We start from the raw sequence: 26,483 nt of genomic DNA on the forward strand, positions 1-26,483 counted from the left end.
ACGTACGCACGGAACGGACACACGCTCCGTGCGCAAACACTGACGTGAGGCTTTTTATATTACAAATAATGTGTCAACATCAGCACGTGTCTCCGGTACGTGTAAAAAATGCCAAAAACGTACCGGAGACACGGATGTGTGGCGCAGGCCTAATAGTGTAAGTCACTCTGTGAATCAAACTATTATCACATTTCAGTGTATAGTGTGCGTGAACAGCGCCTTCAGATCACTGCTGTTTCTATAATGGCGATCGCCATTTTTTTTTTTTTTTTTCTTGTCTTCCTTCCCTAAGCGCGCGCGTCTTGTGGGGCGGGCCAGCATGTCAGCCAATCACAGACACACACACACCTAAGTGGACTTTGAGCCAGAGAAGCAACGGCATGTGTGATAGGATCTGCATGTCACATGTCCCTGCATTATAAAACCGGACATTTTCTTCACGAACGCCATTATCTGCCTTCTGCGTCTTTGGTGTCAGACATCAGTGTCGCAGCTCCGTCTTCCTGAGTCCTATAGCCGATACAGCTGTATGCGCTGCATACACAGCGTTAGACAGCTTAGGGAGAGCACATTCTAGCAGTCCTTTTAAGGGCTCAAAGCGGCAGGGTCAGAGAGCCATAAGTGACAGGTCCTGCAAACAGCAACAGCGTCTGTGTAGCCCAGGTCAGGGATTTCCTCCCTGCATTTCACCATTAGGAGGGAATAGAAAGGCAGGCTTCCATTCCTCTACCCAGAGCACCACAATCCTGCCACTGTACCCTCTTGTCCTCTGCACACTCCAACTCATTCTAAGTAAGCCATTATACTAGCAAACATTCAGTGTACCTAGTGGCATCCTATACGTGGCTATTGGACTTTGCTATAGTCCCACTAGTGCAAAGACATTTGCAGAGCACGTCTGCCTGCATTGCACACTACAACTTTTTTAAACTAAGCAATTTTACTAGCAAACACTCAGTGTACCTAGTGGCATCCTATACGTGGCTATTGGACTTTGCTATAGTCCCACTAGTGCCAAGACATTTGCAGAGCGCATCTGCCTGCGTTGCACACTCCAACGAATTATAACTAAGCCATTATACTAGCACACACTCAGTGTACCTAGTGGCATCCTATACGTGGCTATTGGACTTTGCTATAGTCCCACTAGTGCAAAGACATTAGCAGAGCACATCTGCCTGCATTGCACACTCCAAGTTTTTTAAACTAAGCAATTTTACTAGCAAACACTCAGTGTACCTAGTGGCATCCTATACGTGGCTATTGGACTTTGCTATAGTCCCACTAGTGCAAAGACATTTGCAGAGCACGTCTGCCTGCATTGCACACTACAACTTTTTTAAACTAAGCAATTTTACTAGCAAACACTCAGTGTACCTAGTGGCATCCTATACGTGGCTATTGGACTTTGCTATAGTCCCACTAGTGCCAAGACATTTGCAGAGCGCATCTGCCTGCGTTGCACACTCCAACTAATTATAACTAAGCCATTATACTTGCACACACTAAGTGTTTTTTAGTGGCATCCTATACGTGGCTATTGGACTTTGCTATAGTCCTACTAGTGCCAAGACATTTGCAGAGCGCATCTGCCTGCGTTGCACACTCCAACTAATTATAACTAAGCCATTATACTAGCACACACTCAGTGAACCTAGTGGCATCCTATACGTGGCTATTGGACTTTGCTATAGTCCCACTAGTGCCAAGACATTTGCAGCACGTCTGCCTGCGTTGCACACTCCAACTAATTATAACTAAGCCATTATACTAGCACACACTCAGTGTACCTAGTGGCATCCTATACGTGGCTATTGGACTTTGCTATAGTCCCACTAGTGCCAAGACATTTGCAGCACGTCTGCCTGCGTTGCACACTCCAACTAATTATAACTAAGCCATTATACTAGCACACACTCAGTGTACCTAGTGGCATCCTATACGTGGCTATTGGACTTTGCTATAGTCCCACTAGTGCCAAGACATTTGCAGCACGTCTGCCTGCGTTGCACACTCCAACTAATTATAACTAAGCCATTATACTAGCACACACTCAGTGTACCTAGTGGCATCCTATACGTGGCTATTGGACTTTGCTATAGTCCCACTAGTGCCAAGACATTTGCAGCACGTCTGCCTGCGTTGCACACTCCAACTAATTATAACTAAGCCATTATACTAGCACACACTCAGTGTACCTAGTGGCATCCTATACGTGGCTATTGGACTTTGCTATAGTCCCACTAGTGCCAAGACATTTGCAGCACGTCTGCCTGCGTTGCACACTCCAACTAATTATAACTAAGCCATTATACTAGCACACACTCAGTGTACCTAGTGGCATCCTATACGTGGCTATTGGACTTTGCTATAGTCCCACTAGTGCCAAGACATTTGCAGCACGTCTGCCTGCGTTGCACACTCCAACTAATTATAACTAAGCCATTATACTAGCACACACTCAGTGTACCTAGTGGCATCCTATACGTGGCTATTGGACTTTGCTATAGTCCCACTAGTGCCAAGACATTTGCAGCACGTCTGCCTGCGTTGCACACTCCAACTAATTATAACTAAGCCATTATACTAGCACACACTCAGTGTACCTAGTGGCATCCTATACGTGGCTATTGGACTTTGCTATAGTCCCACTAGTGCCAAGACATTTGCAGCACGTCTGCCTGCGTTGCACACTCCAACTAATTATAACTAAGCCATTATACTAGCACACACTCAGTGTACCTAGTGGCATCCTATACGTGGCTATTGGACTTTGCTATAGTCCCACTAGTGCCAAGACATTTGCAGCACGTCTGCCTGCGTTGCACACTCCAACTAATTATAACTAAGCCATTATACTAGCACACACTCAGTGTACCTAGTGGCATCCTATACGTGGCTATTGGACTTTGCTATAGTCCCACTAGTGCCAAGACATTTGCAGCACGTCTGCCTGCGTTGCACACTCCAACTAATTATAACTAAGCCATTATACTAGCACACACTCAGTGTACCTAGTGGCATCCTATACGTGGCTATTGGACTTTGCTATAGTCCCACTAGTGCCAAGACATTTGCAGCACGTCTGCCTGCGTTGCACACTCCAACGAATTATAACTAAGTTACATTGTCAGGGATATTTATTCTTTATTATTCTGCTGTTAATAAAGCTAGACCACCACTGCAATCTTCACCACCTCTCAATTTTTACTACCACATTTTCAGTCCACAATCTTGTCGCAATCAACATGAGTGGCAAAATGACAGATGCTGGTGGAAAGGGGAAGAGGCGTGGTGGAAAAGGCAAAAAAGGTTTTGTCAGTGGGGAAGGTGCCAAAGCTCCATTATCATCTGCTGAAGATAGACCATCTACTAGCAAAAGTAAGATGTCTACTACTTATTGTGGACAATCCGATGTGCTCCCTTTTTTACGGACACGAACAAGAGGAACAAAGGTAGATGATGGGCAAAAAAGGAAAATGCTTGAATGGATCTCAAGTGGTCCAACAAGTGCCCTCTCAGCCACTTCAAGTACCGCATCCAAAAAACACCATTCCTCTGAGTTGTCATCCCAATCACACTTGATTTCTCCCAGCTCTGAAGTCTCCATCAGCCCTGCACAGTATGGTGGAACTGAGATGGCTGAGTCTGCAGAGCTGTTCAGTCACACTATAGCCTGGGAATCAGAGGTCTGCTCCCAAGCTACAGTGAGTACAGAACAGGAAATGGTCTGCAGTGATGCCCAGAACCTTTGTGACTCAGATTCAGGCCGTGAGGACCAAGTTTCTGAGCATAATGTTGACCCTTTGTCACAAACTGTAACACCTGTGGTTATAGACAATGAGGAACATACTGATGAAGATGAGACGCAGATACCCGATTGGGATGACAACTTAAATATTCGGTCAGGGCAAGAAGAGGCTCGGTCTGAGGGGGAGGGGAGTGCGAACACAACAATTGATGATGACGTTCTAGATCCCACCTACTGTCAACCCCCAGTCAGGCACTCGAGGAGGTCAACAGAGGCGGTGGAGGAGGATGCAACCGACGACGAAGTTACCTTGCGCCTTCCTGGACAGAGTCGGAGCACTGGTAGCACGTCTACAACTGCATCCTCAGCCACCACTCTGCCTATGAGCATTATTCGGGGTGGATCAACAGGTCGCATGGCCTCTAAGCCTTGCCTAGCCTGGGCCTTTTTTCACATCGAAAAAGATCGCCCAACTCATGTGATATGTAACATTTGTCATGATTCTGTTAGTAGAGGTCAAAACCTCAGCAGTTTGACAACTTCTTCCATGAATCGTCACATGAATAAATATCATAAGTCCCGGTGGGAAGCTCACCGTGCTGCAATGCCGGCTAGCGGAGCGAACCATCCACTGCCCGCCCCTTCCAGTGCATCCGCGCGCTCTTCATCTTCTAGGACTGTGGGGACAGCTGTCACACCTGTTTTTCCACGCAAAACTTCCACCACTGTAACCGCAACAGGCAGTTTGCTTGTAAGGTCGTCAGTTGGTTTGGAAGGGGAAACAAGTGAGTGTGTACAGCTCTCTCAGACATCGATAGCACCAACGTTGGATGAAGGCAACATCATGTCTCCGCCTGCACTTTCCTCACAAACCTGCATTTTTCCAGGGACACCCTACTCAACACCGTCTACACACAGCAGCCAGATCTCTGTCCCTCAGATGTGGTCAAATAAAAGGCCACTTCCTCCGACCCATGACAAAGCTAAGAGGTTGACTCTATCCCTCTGTAAGCTGTTGGCTACCGAAATGCTGCCTTTCCGCCTAGTGGACACACAGGATTTTAGAGACCTTATGTCTGTCGCTGTGCCCCAGTACCAGATGCCTAGTCGCCACTACTTCTCTAAGAAAGGTGTGCCCGCGCTACACCAGCATGTCGCACACAACATCACCGCTTCCTTGAGAAACTCTGTGTGTGAACGGGTGCATTTCACCACCGATACTTGGACCAGTAAGCATGGACAGGGACATTACATGTCGCTGACTGGGCACTGGGTAACTATGGTGATAGATGGTGAAGGGTCTGCTGCACAAGTCTTGCCGTCCCCACGACTTGTGTGTCAATCCTCTGTCTGTCCAAGTTCCGCCACAGCTTCTGCATCCTCCACCTCATCTGGGTCCTCCACCTCCGCCCCAAGCCTGCCTGGTCAGGCCACCAGCGTTCTCCCTGCGCAGAAGGAATCACGCACGCCTCATTACTATGCTGGCAGCCGAGCGCAACGGCATCAGGCGGTCTTTAGCTTGACATGTCTTGGTAATAAGAGTCACACAGCTGAGGAGTTGTGGTCAGCTCTGCGGTCCGAGTTTAATAAATGGTTGTCTCCACTCAACCTGCAGCCTGGTAAGGCCGTGTGCGACAATGCTGCAAACCTGGGTGCGGCCCTTCGCCTGGGCAAGGTGACACACGTACCTTGTATGGCTCACGTGTTGAACCTTGTCGTGCAGCAATTTTTAACACACTATCCCGGCCTAGATGGCCTTCTGAACAGGGCACGAAAACTGTCTGCTCACTTCCGGCGTTCAAGCGCCGCAGCTGAGCGACTTGCATCGCTACAGAAGTCTTTCGGCCTGCCGGTTCATCGCCTGAAATGCGATGTGGCGACACGCTGGAATTCAACTCTCCACATGTTACAGCGACTGTGGCAGCACCGCAGAGCCCTGGTGCAATACGTCATGACGTATAGCCTGGGCCAACGAGATGCAGAGGTGGGGCAGATCACCCTGATGGAGTGGTCTCAGATCAAGGACCTATGCACCCTTCTGCACAGTTTCGACATGGCGACGAATATGTTTAGCTCTGACAATGCCATTATCAGCATGACGATTCCAGTCATTTACATGCTGGAGCACACGCTAAACACTATTCGGAGTCAGGGGGTGGGACAACATGAAGGGGAGGAACTACAGGAGGATTCATATGTGCAAGGGACAACAACATCACCAAGGTCCAGACGTTCATCATCACCAACGCAGCAGGCATGGGACCATGGGGAACAGGGATCGACAAGGGCGCATAGTAGCAGGCGAAATGTTGAGCAAGGTGCAGGAGAACATGAAGAAATGGAGGACGAACTGTCCATGGACATGGAAGACTCAGTGGATGAGGGAGACCTTGGTCAAATTTCAGTTGAAAGAGGTTGGGGGGAGATGTCAGAGGAAGAAAGAACGGGTAGCACCTCTATGCCACAAACACAGCGTGGACTTGGTCCGCATGGCTGCGCAAGACACATGAGTGCCTTTTTGTTGCACTACCTCCAACATGACAGTCGTATTGTCAAAATTAGAAGTGATGATGACTACTGGATTGCCACACTATTAGATCCCCGGTACAAGTCCAAATTTTGTGACATAATTCCAGCCATAGAAAGGGACGCACGTATGCAGGAGTATCAGCAGAAGCTGTTACTCGATCTTAGCTCGGCTTTTCCACCAAACAACCGTGCAGGTGCAGGGAGGGAATCTCCCAGTTGTAACTTGACAAACATGGGACGGTCTCGTCATCTTCACCAGTCTACCCGTACCAGTAGGACCGTATCTGGTGCCGGTAACAGCAATTTTATGGAATCTTTTCATAATTTTTTTAGACCCTCTTTTGCAAGGCCACCAGAGACAACAAGTCTGACACATACTCAACGGCTGGAGAGGATGATACAGGAGTATCTCCAAATGAACATCGATGCCATGACTGTGCAACTGGAGCCTTGCTCCTTTTGGGCTTCAAACATAGAAAAATGGCCAGAGCTCTCCAGTTACGCCTTGGAGATTTTGTCGTGTCCAGCTGCCAGCGTTGTCTCTGAACGTGTATTCAGTGCTGCTGGGTGTGTGCTGACAGATAAGCGCACGCGTCTGTCCAGTGACAATGTGGACAGACTGACGTTCATCAAAATGAACAAGTCATGGATCCAGAAGGAATTTACTACCCCTGTGTCATCCTGGGGAGAGTAAATGCTTGTGGATTTGGAATGTGCTTGATGCAAATCAAAACATCCTGTTTGCAACTAGGGCCCAAGTGCTGCCACTGATGGGGTGGGTGTCTGTGTGGCCCAATTTTTCGAAAAAAGGGAGACTCCGCTTGGAGTAACCCTTGCTTACATTGTTTTTAAAAGAAGCCAAGATGAACAAGTCATGGGTCAGCAAAGACTTTGCTACCTACCCCGGTGTCATCCTGGGGACGGTTAATTATGGGGTATTTTTGAATGTGATTGATGCAAATGTAGCTGTGAAGTGTACAACTAGGGCCCAAGTGCTGCCACTGATGGGGTGGGTGTCTGTGTGGCCCAATTTTTGGAAAAAAAGGGAGACTCCGCTTGGAGTAACCCTTGCTTGATGTGTTTTTAAAAGAAGCCAAGATGAACAGAGCTGGGATCAGGAAAGACTTTGCTACCTACCCCGGTGTCATCCTGGGGACGGATAAGAATGGCGTATTTTTGAATGTGCTTGATGCAAATCAAAACATCCTGTTTGCAACTAGGGCCCAAGTGCTGCCACTGATGGGGTGGGTGTCTGTGTGGCCCAATTTTTGGAAAAAAAGGGAGACTCCGCTTGGAGTAACCCTTGCTTGATGTGTTTTTAAAAGAAGCCAAGATGAACAGAGCTGGGATCAGCAAAGACTTTGCTACCTACCCCGGTGTCATCCTGGGGACGGATAAGAATGGCGTATTTTTGAATGTGCTTGATGCAAATCAAAACATCCTGTTTGCAACTAGGGCCCAAGTGCTGCCACTGATGGGGTGGGTGTCTGTGTGGCCCAATTTTTGGAAAAAAGGGAGACTCCGCTTGGAGTAACCCTTGCTTGATGTGTTTTTAAAAGAAGCCAAGATGAACAGAGCTGGGATCAGCAAAGACTTTGCTACCTACCCCGGTGTCATCCTGGGGACGGATAAGAATGGCGTATTTTTGAATGTGCTTGATGCAAATCAAAACATCCTGTTTGCAACTAGGGCCCAAGTGCTGCCACTGATGGGGTGGGTGTCTGTGTGGCCCAATTTTTGGAAAAAAAGGGAGACTCCGCTTGGAGTAACCCTTGCTTGATGTGTTTTTAAAAGAAGCCAAGATGAACAGAGCTGGGATCAGCAAAGACTTTGCTACCTACCCCGGTGTCATCCTGGGGACGGATAAGAATGGCGTATTTTTGAATGTGCTTGATGCAAATCAAAACATCCTGTTTGCAACTAGGGCCCAAGTGCTGCCACTGATGGGGTGGGTGTCTGTGTGGCCCAATTTTTGGAAAAAAAGGGAGACTCCGCTTGGAGTAACCCTTGCTTGATGTGTTTTTAAAAGAAGCCAAGATGAACAGAGCTGGGATCAGCAAAGACTTTGCTACCTACCCCGGTGTCATCCTGGGGACGGATAAGAATGGCGTATTTTTGAATGTGCTTGATGCAAATCAAAACATCCTGTTTGCAACTAGGGCCCAAGTGCTGCCACTGATGGGGTGGGTGTCTGTGTGGCCCAATTTTTGGAAAAAAAGGGAGACTCCGCTTGGAGTAACCCTTGCTTGATGTGTTTTTAAAAGAAGCCAAGATGAACAGAGCTGGGATCAGCAAAGACTTTGCTACCTACCCCGGTGTCATCCTGGGGACGGATAAGAATGGCGTATTTTTGAATGTGCTTGATGCAAATCAAAACATCCTGTTTGCAACTAGGGCCCAAGTGCTGCCACTGATGGGGTGGGTGTCTGTGTGGCCCAATTTTTGGAAAAAAAGGGAGACTCCGCTTGGAGTAACCCTTGCTTGATGTGTTTTTAAAAGAAGCCAAGATGAACAGAGCTGGGATCAGCAAAGACTTTGCTACCTACCCCGGTGTCATCCTGGGGACGGATAAGAATGGCGTATTTTTGAATGTGCTTGATGCAAATCAAAACATCCTGTTTGCAACTAGGGCCCAAGTGCTGCCACTGATGGGGTGGGTGTCTGTGTGGCCCAATTTTTGGAAAAAAGGGAGACTCCGCTTGGAGTAACCCTTGCTTGATGTGTTTTTAAAAGAAGCCAAGATGAACAGAGCTGGGATCAGGAAATACTTTGCTACCTACCCCGGTGTCATCCTGGGGACGGATAAGAATGGCGTATTTTTGAATGTGCTTGATGCAAATCAAAACATCCTGTTTGCAACTAGGGCCCAAGTGCTGCCACTGATGGGGTGGGTGTCTGTGTGGCCCAATTTTTGGAAAAAAAGGGAGACTCCGCTTGGAGTAACCCTTGCTTGATGTGTTTTTAAAAGAAGCCAAGATGAACAGAGCTGGGATCAGCAAAGACTTTGCTACCTACCCCGGTGTCATCCTGGGGACGGATAAGAATGGCGTATTTTTGAATGTGCTTGATGCAAATCAAAACATCCTGTTTGCAACTAGGGCCCAAGTGCTGCCACTGATGGGGTGGGTGTCTGTGTGGCCCAATTTTTGGAAAAAAAGGGAGACTCCGCTTGGAGTAACCCTTGCTTGATGTGTTTTTAAAAGAAGCCAAGATGAACAGAGCTGGGATCAGGAAAGACTTTGCTACCTACCCCGGTGTCATCCTGGGGACGGATAAGAATGGCGTATTTTTGAATGTGCTTGATGCAAATGTAGCTGTGAAGTGTACAACTGGGGCACAACTGCTGCCACTGAAGGGGTGGGTGTGTGTGTGGCCCAATTTATGGAAGAAATGGAGACTCCGCTTGGAGTCACCTTGCGGTGTTTTACATGATTTTAGAAGGGCGTGCCATGCCTATATCTGTGTGTCCTCCTCTTTTTCCTTGTCCAGCTGTTTTGTTTTCGCATGAGTATATGTCCTTGTCACTTTCCAATGTGTTTGAGTTGTTTGTCACCTTTAGGACACCTTTGAGGGTGTTTTCTAGGTGTTTTTCTGTGTTTGTGATTGCCTGCCATTGTTTCCTATGCAGTTCGAGTTCGGTTCGTCGAACGTTCGACGAACCGAACTCGAACGGGAGGTCCGTTCGGCGAACCAACCTCGAGCCGAACCGCGACCGGTTCGCTCATCTCTACTGAGGACCAACAAATACCCCTTCTTTCAGTTTTGATAGTGAAATGGTGGAGAAAGTCTGTGAAATGAATTGGAACCCTTGTGAATTTGTCATTGCCATGGATTTCACAAAGTTTTTAATCAATCCAACTTTATATGTAGTGGAGGAAGAAAGATTTTTGTTGGAGCAAATAAAGGATTATGCTGAATATTGTCTCTACCTGGAGCATAACTCACAGCAAGTTGGGCTGCAGTGTATACATCGCCCAGGCCAAAAGCTAAATGCTCTACCAGGATACAGCTAAACCCCCACTAATGTGGAAGCATCACAGGTGCAGGAGAAGCAGATCACACACACACCTCCATGGAATGGAGGGGAGGCGAATGCTAGATGATAAAACTGCACACTAGTGGCTTGCATAGAGCGCTGTTTACATGCAGATGGCACAGTCACAAACCCGCAGCCTATTAGGTGACGCCCTTCTATTAGATCAGGCGGGCTGCCAAGCCGTACCCCACTGTGTATCATGCACGGGCAGACACTCTACAATGCAAGGCCCAACAGAAAGGGGCCTGGCTGTATCCTGTACAAACAAAAAAATATGAGGTTTTTGTTGGTATTTATGGCCATAAAACGTAAGCCTACACCCTCGTCACGGGTCCTCATGTCTGTAGGTCCCTACACTAAATATAAAAATAGCAACAAAAAGAGGACAATGTCACCTAATAGGCTGCGGGTTTGTGACTGTGCCATCTGCGTGTGAACAGAGCTCTATGCAAGCCACTAGTGTGCAGTTTTATCATCTAGCATTCGCCTCCCCTCCATTCCATGGAGGTGTGTGTGTGATCTGCTTCTCCTGCACCTGTGATGCTTCCACATTAGTGGGGGTTTAGCTGTATCCTGGTAGAGCATTAGCTTTTGGTCTGGGCGATGTACACACTGCAGCCCAACTTGCTGTGAGTAATACTTAATTTTTGAAGGACATTCCTCTTTTTGTTGCTATTTCTACCTGGAGCATAGATGTTTCTCTGTCCCCAATCATGACGAACATAATGCTCTACTGTATTTCTATTGTCCCATAAACACAAGAAGCAACAATATTTTGTGAAACCTCTTTGCATTCCCATTAGCAGACCAATCACTTTCAAATCTCCACAGATATTCCATTGATGATGCTTATATTGTATAGCATCCAAAACAACTGGCAGATTTGCATAACTTTCCTTTAAATAACATGAGTGAGCAATAGGGATTGATGGTTTCATATTTCCATAGTGAAGCAGCACTGCTTTCAAACTTCTCTGGGGTGAGTCAATAAACAATCGCCAATTTGCATCAAAATACTTTTGATTCAGTTCTTCAAAGAGGCCATTCACATTGTTACAGTACACCATTGGTCCATCAACTGTGAGAAATTATTAGTGTTACTTCTGTTTCGGTATTAACACATTTTGACATCATCATGAAGATGATTCTTCTGTTTCAACCTAGATGAAAGAAATTCAGCTTTAATTTTTGACAATGAAAGGTATATGATGAGATCATTTAATTATGTTGAGTTAAGCATTCTGGTTGTTCAGCTGCTCCATCAGGTAACTACTCATCTTGACTTGAGATCTTCATGTCTTTGAAATAGCTTCAGCTCCATAGTCTTCATATTGTACTTCATGTTCATCCAATCCAGACAATGGTGGTACAGGAACTGGCAAGGTACTATCATGTGGAACTGGCCTAATCGCAGATTCAAGTTGAGGGTAAGTAATCTTATGTTTGTTCTTTCTAGAAAAGCCTTTCAGTTTGACAAAACAAAAGTAGCAGTCATCACTATGATTTTTGGGTTCTCTCCAAATCCTGGGAACAGCAAATGGCATAGCCACTTTCTTCATATTCAACCAGTCACGAAGACCATTTGAACAACTTGAGTATATCACATAAGGGGCCCAGCATACATTGAAAATGCAGAAATAACGTAATAACAAAAATACTTCTATCTCACAAACTTTATGTGAGAGCAAAACTAAGCATGTTTATGAAACCAACACATCAAACTCCATAAAACAAATATCACCTTTGCTGATGATTGTTTTGTGTTGACCAGTGAAATGGTTGCGAATACTGCCTGGTGATTACTCACTACTTCAGAAAGTTTGCAGTTGGGACACTGACCCAGGACCAAACAGCTGATTCAGTGGCGTGAGCCATCTATTGAGACTTCATCCATGTGCATGGGTGCCCATAGTGGGTCCAATCCAATTAGAGGGCCATGGAGGAATTGCATCAGTGTATGGCATTAAAATTCCTGAACGATGTTTCACCATCCTCAGGGGAAAGGGGCCTGTGCAGGTTTCAACACAGGACGCTCCTGCAGATGTTAAGAATCTTGGAAGGTGATCGGAAGATGAGATGACCTGACTTTGTTCCAGAGCTGGTCTGGGTGTACAACTGAGTACACGCTCCAACTGTATAAACAACATAGAATTTGAGTATCATATGCTTGAAACAAAGTTGTTTACCCACAATTACCCATTTTTGAAGTTTTATTTGAAATTATGTCAAATTCCTTTTTTTCTGTGTTTTTTTAATTGTTCCAATATACACAAAGGAAATAAACATGTGTGTAACAAAAACATGTTTAATTGCAATAATGTTCTGGGAGAAATACTAAATTTTCTAGAACAATTTCGAGAGTACCAACACTTTCACCATGACTGTATACTTTTCTTTTCCTCACTGCAGCAGTGCAGGGCAAGTTTGCATATATGGCTGCACAGAATGTCTTTGCCTACACCGAAATTCTGTAGTTCAGAAGAGCCAGTAGTTGGGAGAGTTATTGGGACTTAAATTAGGAATTCCATAGTTTTGTTTTGATGTCTGATTTATATAATGAAGTGGTCTGAATTATTTAGGAATTTCAGTCTAATTTCCAAATTAATTAGGGGGTTTTGTCTACAGTCTGTTGTCTGGACATCTAAGATTAATGATCTACAGTTAATTTAAAATAGGTCATTAATATCTGATTATTTTCCCACACCCAGCATCCTCACTGATCAGATGTTATTAGCGCCAGTGGTGGCCTGAACACAGAGCAAAGTTGAGCAGCACAGCTCCATTCAATGTGTACTAAGCACTGCTGAGAACTGCAGAGCAACCCACTCCTGTTCTCTGAAACAGAGGCTAAACTGCAAAAACCTTTAAACTACATTCACAGCTTCACAAAATATTTGACCCCCACTTAACTGTTTTTTGTGACCTGTGCGAGGATAAGTTATTTATATTATTTGTGTCGCGGGAGGAGGGGACGCGCTCGCCACGCTCAGGTCCGGGGCTTCTGCTGCTGCTGCTCGGTGGCTCGAGCGGTGGACCGGACCCGGGGTCTCGAGCAGCGCTCCTCACCCGTGAGTGAAATGGGGATAGTATGTTTAGGGAGATTGTTCGTGACACCACCCACGGGTCGTTGTGATAATGGCATGACCGCTGCTGGTAACGGGGATCCCGGGAGAGATGGTAGGGTGCAGCTGAGATGTTGTCCCCTCCGTGGGCAGGGGTTGGTGATCCCGGGGCCCGATGGTGTAACGGGGAGGCCGGATGGCTGGGGTGCAGGGACTGCACGGCGCGGTGCCGGATGGCACTGGTGTACTCACTCCCTGACAGAGTCATAGGTAAACCAAAACGGCCGGATGGACGGGTCCCGCTGCCGGCTGCAGTGTTGTTGTTGTGCTCTCCCCGGACGGATGATGGTGGCTGTCTTTCCCTGCACATTTGAGAATGTTCTTGACTCCTGTGGTTGCCCACCGGTAGTCCGCTTCCCAAAGTATAGGTGCCGTAGGAGCCCATTTTGCCTGCAGGTGCTGGCCCTTGGATCTCTAGCCTGTGGCGGTGGCTGTATATCCTCTCTGGGTGGACGGTTGCCTTCAATCGGGACTTAGTAGTTGGGAAACCCCTGGGGTTCCTGTCACATTCGGACTTGACTATTGACGGCGGCTCCAAGCATGGTCGGGGTCCGATGGCCCTGCCTGCGTGCTTAGCTTCACTCCGTTCCCCGGTCCGGTACCGGCGGGCCGACGCCCGACCCCGGTCCTTACGGCTCTGCGGAGTTCCACCAACACCTGCAGACGGCCACCACCGTCTGCCAACCTTGCTGTCAGTGTCTGGGCTCCAACCCAGACACCTCAAGTGTTCACTCCTCTCACTTTCACCTCCAAGACTAAACTGACACTTTTCCCGCCTCCAGGCCTGTGAACTCCTCGGTGGGTGGGGTCAACCGCCTGGCTCCGCCCCACCTGGTGTGGACATCAGACTCTGGAGGGAGGCAACAAGGGTTTTTGATTGACTGTTGTAACTGCCTAGGGTGGGGGTGTGTGTGTTTGTATGTATGTGACTACCTGGCTAGTCCAGGGCGTCACATTTGTGCAAGCAAGTTATAGTTGGAAGAAGTCATTATGATGATCTGTGCCAAATCGGAAAAGTAATAACTGAAAACAGTCATCCGCCTGTAAGTTGCTGTATTTATTAGTGTTTGTCATTGACTGTGCCCGAGGAACATTTTAATATCTAGACTAGGCATGGTGGTATTATCCAATAATGGTATGATGATATTTTCTTGTTACATTAGCTGTAGTCTGATGGTGTTATTAATATACAAATACAAAAAGGGTTTATCCAGCAGTTCATCCGGTATTTTCGTAAAACTTGAACATTTATTGAAAAATCCTTTAAAACATTGTAGGTTTAAAACCAAGTAATCCATGGTTCGCTTACGCATTTAAGACAGGGGTATCCTTACTCATATGAAAGTTTATTTTTGAGTGGTGGTCTCTATCATTGAACTGCTCAACATCTAGTTCTGTTCAGCCTATGTCACTTGCATCATGTGACCTGCAAGGGCATAGCACCCCTGCAGACAAAGTCCACGCACTAAGCTAGGACTCTCCCCTTCATGTAACGTGCAGGGTGTTACACACAAGTACCTCACCCACGTCTACTGCCCCGCGCCACATTAGACAAACACTTCAATAGTTCCCACATAGTAAGACAGGCCCTCTTTAGTCCAACACAGTATGATGGACCCTCAGTAATCCCCACAGTATGATTGCCCCTTGGCCCTACAGTAGTTCCCATACAGTATGATAGCGCTAATAGTGGTCCTCAGTGGCGTAACTAGAGTTTGATGGACCCCAGTGCAAAGTTCAGACCTGGGCCCCACCCCTCCACGTACACCGACACATGGCATACGGGATAATGATGGGGTATGGGATAAAAATCACCAGGTTTCCCATGATCTGAAATCCCTCTATCAGCACCCAGCGATCCTATGTTCTGATATCCATCTTGTCTTCGGCACCCAGCTTTCCCATGCTCTGCTATACATCTTTCCCTCAGCACCCAGCTTTCCCATATCAGAGCATGGGAAAGCTGGGTACTTAGAGAAGATGTATAGAAGAGCATGGGAAAGCTGGGTGCTGAGGGAAAGAGCCTTTTTCCCTCAGCACAAAATACTCCCATCCCATGCTTGTATCTTTCTCCCCCCTTGTATATAGCTCTCCAAATACTACAATGGCCCTCACATAGCCTTCCAAATAGTATAAAGGGTCCCACATAATCCTTCATATATTAGAATGCACCTCCATAGTCCTCCATGAATTATAATGCATTTCCCATAGTTCTCCATGTGTATTATAATTCACCCCATAGATCTCCATATATTATAATTCACCCCATAGTCCTCCATATATTATACTGCACCACATAGTCCTCCCTATATTATACTGCACCCCTATAGTCCTCCATGTATAAAGTAGCCCTCATAGTCCTCCAATTATTATAATGAATTTCTCATAGTTCTCCATGTATTACAATTCAGCCCATAGTACTCCATATATTATACTGCACCACATAGTCCTCCATAATGCACCCCCATAGTCCACGTATAAGGTAGCCTCCATAGTTCTCTATATATTTTAATGTAGCCCCCCATAGTCCTATATGTATTATAACGCAACCCCATAAAACTTCATATTGTATTTTGCAGCCTCATACTCCTCCATGTATAATGCAACCCTTGTCCATGTATAAGGTGTCCTTCATATTTATTATGCAGCCCCCTAGACCTCCATGTATAATAATGCAGCCAGCCTCCCCAGGCCTCCATGTATAGTAATGCGGCCAGCCTCCCCAGGCCTCCATGTATAATAATGCAGCCAGCCTCCCCAGGCCTCCATGTATAATATAGCAGCTAGCCTCTCCAGGCCTCCATCTATAATAATGCAGCCTCCCCAGGCCTCCATGTATAATATAGCAGCTAGCCTCTCCAGGCCTCCATCTTTAATAATGCGGCCTCCATGTATAATATAGCAGCCAGCCTCTCCAGGCCTCCATCTATAATAATGCAGCCTCCCCGGGCCTCCATGTATAATATAGCAGCCAGCCTCTCCAGGCCTCCATGTATAATAATGCAGCCAGCTTCACCAGGCCTCCATGTATAATAATGCAGCCAGCTTCTCCAGGCCTCTATCTATAATAATGCAGCCAGCCTCCCCAGTCCTCCATGTATAATAATGCAGCCAGCCTCCCCAGGCCTCCATGTATAATATAGCAGCCAGCCTCTCCAGGCCTCCATATATAACAATGCAGCCAATCTTCCCAGGCCTCCATGTACAGTATAATCCAGCCTCCCCAGGCCTCCATGTACAGTATAATGCAGCCTCCCCAGGCCTCCATGTACAGTATAATGCAGCCTCCCCAGGCCTCCATGTACAGTATAATTCAGCCTCCCCAGGCCTCCATGTACAGTGTAATGCAGCCTCCCCAGGCCTCCATGTACAGTATAATGCAGCCTCCCCAGGCCTCTGAACACCGTGTACTCACTAATTTATATATATAAAAAAAACAAACAAACAAGTACTCACCGCACTCCTCCTTCCACCACTGCTCTGTCCTCAAGTCTCCTCTTTCCACCGCTACTGTCCTCACCGCTCTCCTCTCCCACCACCGCTGCTCCATCCTCCCCTCTCCTTGCTCTCCCAGTGCTCCGGTCGGCATCCTCCCGTCCTGCGCTCTGTGCACTCAGCACAGCAGTCGCACAGGAGTGATGTCACCGCGCAGGCACAGGGGGAGAATTATGATGCATAGAGTGGTGCCGGCTGCTCTATGGTTCATTATGACTGTGTGCGGTGACGGGGAGGAGGGCCCCAGTGCCGCCGCAACCGCTGACACCGGGCAGTGGGGCCCGGTGTCGGCGGCGGCAGCGGGTCATATAGTGGCCACGTGCACTGTGACAGATCAGCGCAGCTTCTCTCTCACTGACAGGAGCTGGCTGTTGATCTGCCGGGCAGCCGCCGGGCCCCTAACCTCCCGGGCTCGGTCGCAATGGTGACCGCGGTAGTTACGCCCCTGGTAGTCCTCACTATCATACCCACACAGTATGATGACCCTCACAGTAGGTTAGTCTCCCAGTAATACACAGACAGTATGATAGCCCCTCAGTTTTACCCAAACATTATCATGGCCCCACACATTCTATGATACCCACAAAGTATGATGCCTCCACATTCACTTACAAGAACTATTAAAATGAAAAAAAACAACATATTTTCACCTAAGCCTGAATCCTGGCGAGTCCGTTGTCCGGCAACATCACGGTAGAGGTGGAATGTCATGTTGATTTCATCGAGGTATGGCACACACAGGACACTAGCGTCAAAAAAAAAAAATATCACCACATGACTGCACCGGCCCTGGCACCCTATGGATCACAATGCCATTCTGTAGGCCACAGTCTTCAAGGAGATGCATACTTCCAGCCACTTTCTGACTAGATTGTATCCGGCCTCGCTCAATATACTTACATATTGGGAGGCCACAACCATCTAGTCGGCACATGACCACATGTATGCAAATCATATACTTGTGGTGACCGGAGAATCCTCATCATATGCAGTGCATGTGGAGTAAGGATCTATAAGTCTGCCAACACTTAAGGCCGCTTTACACGCAACAACATCGCTAACGAGATATCATTGGGGTCACGGAATTCGTGACGCACATCCAGCCTTGTTAGCGACATCGTTGCGTGTGACACCTATGAGCGTCCGCTAACGATCAAAAATACTCACCTAATCGTTGATCGTTGACACGTTGTTTATTTCCAAAATATTGTTGCTGGTGCTGGACGCAGGTTGTTCGTCGTTCCTGAGACAGCACACATCGTTATGTGTGACACCCCGGGAACGACGAACAACAGCATTCCTGCATCCTCCGGCAACAAGGTGGGCGTGTCGTTAATGCGCCTGGTCTCCACCCCTCCGTTTCTATTGGCGGGCCACTGTGTGACATCGCTGTGACGGCGCACGAACCTCCCCACTTAATAAGGAGGCTGTTCGCCGCCCACAGCGACGTCGCTAGGAAGGTAAGTATGTGTGACGTGTACCTCCGATATTGTTCACCACGGGCAGCGATTTGCCCATGATGCACAAACGACGAGGGCGGGTGTGATCGCTAGCGACATCGCTAGCGATGTCGCAGCGTGTAAAGTGCCCTAGAGTCACTGCAAACTTGAAGCCTAAGGCAAGACAACCTCCTAAGGCTCCTTTTACACATCACAATCCGAAAAAAACGTATCCAGCGACTGATGCCGCTGGATCCGTTGATTTTGTTTCTCATAGACTTGTATTAGCGATGGATTGCGACAGATAACCTTTCAACCGTTGTCCGATGGATTCATCAAAAATTGTTTGTCCGTCGGACGTAGACAACTGACAAAGTAACGTTTTTTGTCTACGTTGAAAAACGGATGGCGACAGATCCGTCGTCGTCCGTCATTTGGTGACATGGAAACCTATGGGCGCAGGATCTGTTGTAATCTGTGAAATGACAGAATCTGGTGTTGGATTCCATTTTTATAATGCTCAGATGGGGTGTAAAAACACTGTATATATGATGCAACGGATCCGTTTTTTCGACGGATTCGTCACATCAGTTTTTCCACAATCTGCGACGGATCCATCGAGCCAACGGATTGTGACTGATGGCAGAAAACTGATGTTTGAAAGAGGCCTTAGTGACCTGTGGTCTACAGAACATAGAATGGTAGTGAAAGTATTTTATGGCGCCCTACTCTGGGTTTAATTGTATCAGCATGGTGTGCAATCCAATACAAATAAGAATGGGCCTGAAATGACTACTCACTCTGTCCAGTGCATAGCGTTTCTATTTTCTAGTAAATCACATAAATCTTATGGATCACAGTTACCAACACTGATCACAAGGGACTCAACTGAATACAAGGTAGCAAAGCCAGGAATAAATGTAATTGTGCTAATTATTTCCATTGAAGTGAGTGACCATACTTCTCTCTCAGGTAGACTTCCTCCATGGCATACTCATTGTTTCTTTTTTCTGCCCATAAAGTGGAAGATATGTATAGATATATTTTGAAAACTGCCTAGACAATATCAGGTGACCTGGAATAAACTGTATTTTCCCTGCAAAGCTTCTGTTCGGGGTCATCTTGACTCTCAGATCTCTCAGGGTGATAGCCCTCATGTAATTCAGTCAAGCACTCAGATGTAGCTAGCAATATGTTATTTGATCTTCATTGTAAGAAGATAAATGCTGGCCCCAAATCATATACAGGCACTGTGCAATCAATGTGGTTGTCAGTGATCATCAGGTTACGTTCCTTACCATCATGATAGCTCTTCATGGTTTGGGGAAATAAAAGAGAAAACAGCAACATTATCATCCTTTTCTGTGTTTGTAGAGGTCTTTTTTGTACGGTTCTTAGGTTTGCTGCTGGTACATTTACAGATTGGTAGGTGAAATGTTTTTAAGACTAGGGCAGGTGATATCTCACACAGCGGATATATATAAGGAAGTGAACTTACTCCTGTCACAACCATTGAGCATTAATCACCCTTACCTGCCACATACGTTGTATACACACCAATGTTCTCTTAACAAGTTAACACAAGCATCGTCAGCTTTTACTTGTGACGAACCAACAGATCTTGTTAGTAACCCATATGGCATACCTTTTTACTTTTAATATTTTTCTTTTCAGTGGGTGTTGAAAGTTTTCCACTCACTGTAACTTGGCCAGTATTGTCCCTGACTTGTTGAATTTGACATCTGTCAAGCCAAGCAAACTGCTATTCTTTCGACAATACACACTTCTTTCTTTTGTCACCTATAACCAGGAACTACAAACATTTCCACGCCCATTTTTTTTTTCCTGTAAATTTTGTTACAGTTAGAACAGAATTTTTCAGACAGATGAAAAATCTAAAATGGACTGTGACTAATGAAGGAATTTAGCTAGAAGGCAGCTCGAATTTCATGATGCGGTGTATTTCTTGTTTGAGAGAATTTGGCTTTATGAGTTAATGATGAATGATTGGGAAGGATGGTTTGTTTTAGTTGTATTGCTATCTTATCTTTCATTGTATTTTTGTGGTTATAGTGGTAGAATGTCGCAGGCTGAAGAGTTTGGTATGCCGGTATGCCACAAAAAGTAACAAGAAAAGATGACTCTTATGGGGGTTGTGTACTTGGATGAAGAGAAAAAATGCACAATAGTTTATCTTACTTGACTACTTTTTTCTTACATTTTATTCTTTTTGTTTCTATGACTTTTGTGATTCAATCAATCATTCATCCATTTATTCATTCATTCATTCATTCATTCATTCTACTTCATAATCAGATTACAATCATATCTATGATAGTAGGTTTCAATGGCAGCAGAAATTTGGTTTATTTTTTTAATATTTTTTTTTACGTGAAAGCATATGGACACTATATTACACCGTATGCCTAAACAGTTGTCTATTGTGTGTCAGAGCTATTCAATGATTGTTTATTTTAGAATATCCTATTGAAGTATATTTGCACCAGAGAAATTGCACACAGTCTGAGCAGAGCTTTAGCAGCCCATTTACCCCCTTAAAACTATCAGAGACCTCTCATCTACTCAAATCAGATCTCCAGCTGTACGGTGTCAGGCAAGACGCACAACAAACAGGGGTTTCACCACAACAAACAAGGGGAACACCAGCGACACTTAAACAACGGTGGGCCCTGGTGGTAGAGAGAGGGATGATGGGAAATTTCCTGCACTCACCTGCAGCTGCACCCTGCACTCCTAGCCAGTCCCTAAACAGGTTCCTCACCTGTCGCCAAGCAGGATACCTGAAGCCCTGAGAGACCCTGCAATAACCCTGGCTACTGAATTGGCAGGTGAGGATCACTAGTGCCACTGCTGCACTTATACGACAAGAAGGGAAGGTACAACAGACATTGGAAACAACAAAGGATACAGCCCAACTTCACGGCTGTAGTCAAACACCAGGACTGCAGCCTACACCGCTACACCCAACAAAGGCTCAAGCGGCTCCTTCCAACTCGAGGCCTAGCTTCGGAATTAATCACAATAACTGGCACCCTCTACTGAGAGATGTGACCATATATAGAGGAAGGGACTGGTCACAAACCGGTAGTCAGAAGCTGCTGGAAAGCAAAACTGACATTAACCCTTTTAGCACAAAAGGAAAGGGAATATGTTTAATGTGAGGGATCTCAGATGGCAAAGAGAGACTCTGGCCTAGATCCTGTCAAAAGTCTGTAGTAACAGAGAGACGACTGTGACACCTGCTTTGCACTGAGAAGGGGCAACACCTCAAAACACGTGTCTGCAAATGTAGATTCTGGTTAAGCTTCTTATCCATAAGGTGGCTTTACACACTGCAACATCGCAAACGACATCGCTGTAACGTCACCGGTTTTGTGACGTTACAGCGACCTCCCCAGCGACATTGCAGTGTGTGAAACACATCAGCGACCTGGCCCCTGCTGTGAAGTTGTGATCGCTACAAATCGTTCAGGACCATTCTTAGGTCCTTTGTATCCCGCTGTGCAGCATGCATCGCTAGAAAGTTTCAGTGTGTAAAGGGGACTTTACAGCGACTTCCCTTTCAAAAAGCTGCTTTACAACGTCCCCAATGACCAGCTAGGTCGCTCTGCAGGTCCGGATCGCTGTTGCGTCGTTGGCCAGGTTTGCCTGTTTGACAGCTCACCAGAGACTTTGTAGCGATCCCGGCCAGGTTGGGATCGCTGGTGGGATCGCTAGAAAGTTTCAGTGTGTAAACCCAGCTTTAGTCATGTGGCAAGGCTAGTTAAAAGATCAATATTGATTTTTAGGATTGCTATACCAACAGGTGGCACCAGAGATCAATCTGTCTTGCTTTTAAAGAGACAATTAATCTATATCATGTATGACATGCTCACATGTAGCATGATAGCAAAATTCCAACAAACTTGGAAGAAATCAATTTTTTTGCAGAAAGAATAAATGATTTTATGGATTTTAAAATTATAATCTGGGAAACTAAAGCTCTGGATCAATCATGTTAGCACTTGGGAGTCACTGAAGGAGGTGAAAGGAGGTACTACGGCAGACAAACAAAAATATGTATTTCTCATGCAAAGCCATGGTGGTTACTGTAACTTTAACTTGTACACAATGCTTAAAGCAATATTGCCAAAATTGATTTATTCCCTTCATTTGTCTCGAATGGCGCAAATATACCTTAACTTCATTTATTGTCTATAGGCCTGTCAGAGAAAGCCATGCAATGTACACACGTAGCTCTATCCGACTGTCCTATAAATGTAGAATATGTTGAGCATATGCACCTCCACTTCATATAAGACAGGGCTAAGTAAAGTACAGTTCTTTGTAACGTCCTGTTTTTGTCTGCTCGTCTGCTTGTGTGTGCTATCTACATGCAGTAAAATTCTTCCTTAAAGATGGCCTGTCATCAGCTCAAGAGTCAGTTTTTGGTCTTCCTGTATTCCCGCTACCTCCCTGATTATTCTTTTTTTTCTCTCATTTTTACAATCTGATATGGTTCTACAAAAATGCTCTTTTTTATGGTCTTTACTAAGAGGGTGCGGTTTACAGGGTACTATTGAAAAGAAGTCAAAAGACCCACTCCCAAAAAATTCTTTGAGCCACATTCCCTAGTAAAGACTATTAAAATTGGCACTAAATTAAAAGGCTCATATCTCCAGAACTGTATGACGAATTATTGGAACAGTAGGAGTAAAACAAAAGCAAAACCTGGTATGTGTTCACCTTGTCATGCTAAGTATAGAGAAGTACCAAGTAAATGACGAAAAGGAAGAGAAGGGAAACCCTGTGACTAGGGAAGGGGGAGATGGTGACCCCTGACTAAACCTAATGCTGGCCCACCACCCTAGATAGGTTCCGCACCTATGCACTGAATTTGATACCTGACCCTGGCTGACCCAGAAATAAGCGCTAGAACGGACAGAATGAGTGCTTTGTCAACCCCACTAAGCTCTAAATAACACATAGGGAAAAATACACAAGGGGAAGTAAACAAATAGCTTATCCCCAGATGATTCAGAGAGAGGAACTGCAACAACAACAAAGTTTTTCCAGAAGAATACAAGCAGACTGCTTGCACTGAAGACTTGTTAAGGGTATTATATCTATCACCAGCACAGAGTAAGGGGGAATGAGGATATTTAAAGAGACAAAAGAAACTGCTGAAGATTAACAGCTGCAAAGGTGAGAAAATCCGCAGGGTCCTAAAGAGAAAGGGATAACCCCCAAGCAGGAAATAAAGAGAAAGTCAGAGAGCAGCTTGTGTAGCCAAATGCTGTGACCTTCAACATCCAGGAACTCCAGGACTGTCTGTGTCATGTGGGACACACCACTGACAGGCACACTTTAAAAGGGCTATTCAATAAATTGAAAACGTATATATATATATATACAGTACAGACCAAAAGTTTGGACACACCTTCTCATCTCTAGAACAACTATTAAGAGGAGACTTTGTGCAGCAGGCCTTCATGGTAAAATAGCTGCTAGGAAACCACTGCTAAGGACAGACAACAAACAAAAGAGACTTGTTTGGGCTTAAGAACACAAGGAATGGACATTAGACCAGTGGAAATCTGTACTTTGGTCTGATGAGTCCAAATTTGAGATCTTTGGATCCAACCACCGTGTCTTTGTAGAAAAGGTGAACGGATGGACTTTACATGCCTGGTTCCCATCGTGAAGCATGGAGGAGGAGGTGTGATGGTGTGGGGGTGCTTTGCTGGTGACACTGTTGGGGATTTATTCAAAATTGAAGGCATACTGAACCAGCATGGCTACCACAACATCTTGCAGCAGCATGCTATTGCATCCGGTTTGCGTTTAGTTGGACCATAATTTATTTTTCAACAGGACATTGACCCCAAATGCACCTCCAGGCTGTGTAAGGGCTATTTGAATAAGAAGAAGAGTGATGGGTTGCTACGCCAGATGACCTGGCCTCCACAGTTACCAGACCTGAACCCAATCGAGATGGTTTGGGGGTGAGCTGGACCGCAGAGTGAAGTCAAAAGGGCCAACAAGTGCTAAGCATCTCTGGGAACTCCTTCAAGAATGTTGGAAAACCATTTCCGGTGACTACCTCTTGAAGCTCATCAAGAGAAGGCCAAGAGTGTGCAAAGTAGTAATAAAAGCAAAAGGTGGCTACTTTGAAGAACCTAGAATATAAGACATATTTTCAGTTGTTTCACACTTTTTTAAGTATTTCATTCCACATGTTTTAATTCATAGTTTTAATGCCTTCAATGTGAATCTACAATTTTCAGAGTCATGAAAATAAAAAAAACTCTTTGAATGAGGAGGTGTGTCCAAACCTTTGGTCTGTACTGTATATATATATATATATATATATATATATATATATATATATATATATCTCCGGATTGATGTACATCACCAGTGTTTTTTCCCATCCATCTCAGCCCCTTTACTCAATATTCTGCAATTTTCGTTTCTTTTCTTCCTGTAGGCAGCAAATTGTTCCATGTGACAAGGAGGTAACTTCTTCTGCTAAGTCATCTCCTGTTTTCCTCACCAGATAAAAAGCTCATTGAATTTAAAAGTAAAAATATTTAGGAGCCACAGAAACTCAGCCATAAAGTGGAAGACTATAACTGCAGAGCAGGGTCGCCAAGTGCTGAGGCATATTGTCATAAATGAATCAATAACTGTAAATTTTAAAACCTCCTTTGCTATTAACATCAACACTAAAACGCTGTGGTTGGTGATCCATGGCATGGATTTCCATGCAAGCCTCAATATGCACAATGCTGAGTGGTATAAAGCCCGATGCAAATTGACTTTGAAGCAGTGAAACCGAGTTCTGTGGAGTGACCAATCATGCTTCTCTATCTGGCAGACAAGCAAATGTCAAAGTAGAACAATGTATCTGCCTGATTGTATTGTGCCACCTGAAGGCTTGATAAAGGATGCATAATGCTATGGTCGTGTTTTATATGGATAATCCTTGAGGTTCCAATGAAGGGAAATCTTAACGATTTTGTCGCCTTTCAGAAAATTTAGTTTCCCCAGAAACGTTTGTTATAAAAGAAAACCCCAAAGAAACTTTACTCACCACTCCCATGTTCAGAGTCTCTGATGCTGTTCTTGGAGTTTGATGTTGGCTGGAGCACTGACATCATGTCTACAGCCAATCAGTGAGCTGAATAGCTCTGAACTTGTAGACGGTACCTCTAATAATAATAATTTCATTCATTTATATAAAATTATTATTAGGGGTACCCCCTGCTCAGAGCTACTAAGCTCACTGACTGGAAGTCACACTGTGGTGGATGCCACACTGTCGCAACAGCACCACAGCCAATACTGGACACCTGGAATACACCAAAAACTCCATACCGGGCACGAGCATGATGAAAATAGACTTTTTTTTATAACAAACTAGTGTTTTTGAAAGGGTAGAACTTCTTTAATGCTTCAGCATACTAAGACATTTTGTATAATTGTATCCTTCTACCTTTGAGGGAAGAGTTTGGTGAATGCATTTCTCTTATTCAACATGACTGTGCCGTAGTGCACAAAAGAAGGTCTATGTCACATGGTTAGGTGACTTTGGAGTACAAGAACATGGCTGGCCTTTCATAGCTCTGACCCCAATCTGATCCAACATATAGACTAGAATGGAGATTTCAGGCCAAGCCTTGTCCAATACAAATAAATGTCTGACCTCACAAAATGAGTAAGCAAAAAGTTCCAAAACCTTGGAGAAAGCCTTCTCAGAAAAGTGGTGGAAGCTGTAATATCTGCAAAGTAAGGATTTACTCCATATCAATGGCTATGGATTTGGAATAGGATATCATAAAAGATCTTGTTTGTGTAATTTGTAGTTTTAGGCTAGTTTCACACTTGCGTTTTTTCCTTCAGTCGTTAACGGATTCCGCTGCTTCCCATAGACTTGTATGGACGACACATTGCGACTGATGGCCCTGCGTTGCATCCGACAGCCGACGCTGCGTTGCATCCGCCGGGTGGAAAGAATGCAGCATGTAGCATTTTTCTGCGCTTCCCAGAGCGTCAAAAAAGCGCAATGTGCTGGATTCCGCCGGCGTCCGTCATTTTTATAATGGAAG

The sequence above is a fragment of the Anomaloglossus baeobatrachus genome, chromosome 1, assembly GCF_048569485.1.
Source record: "Anomaloglossus baeobatrachus isolate aAnoBae1 chromosome 1, aAnoBae1.hap1, whole genome shotgun sequence".
NCBI lineage: Eukaryota > Metazoa > Chordata > Amphibia > Anura > Aromobatidae > Anomaloglossus > Anomaloglossus baeobatrachus.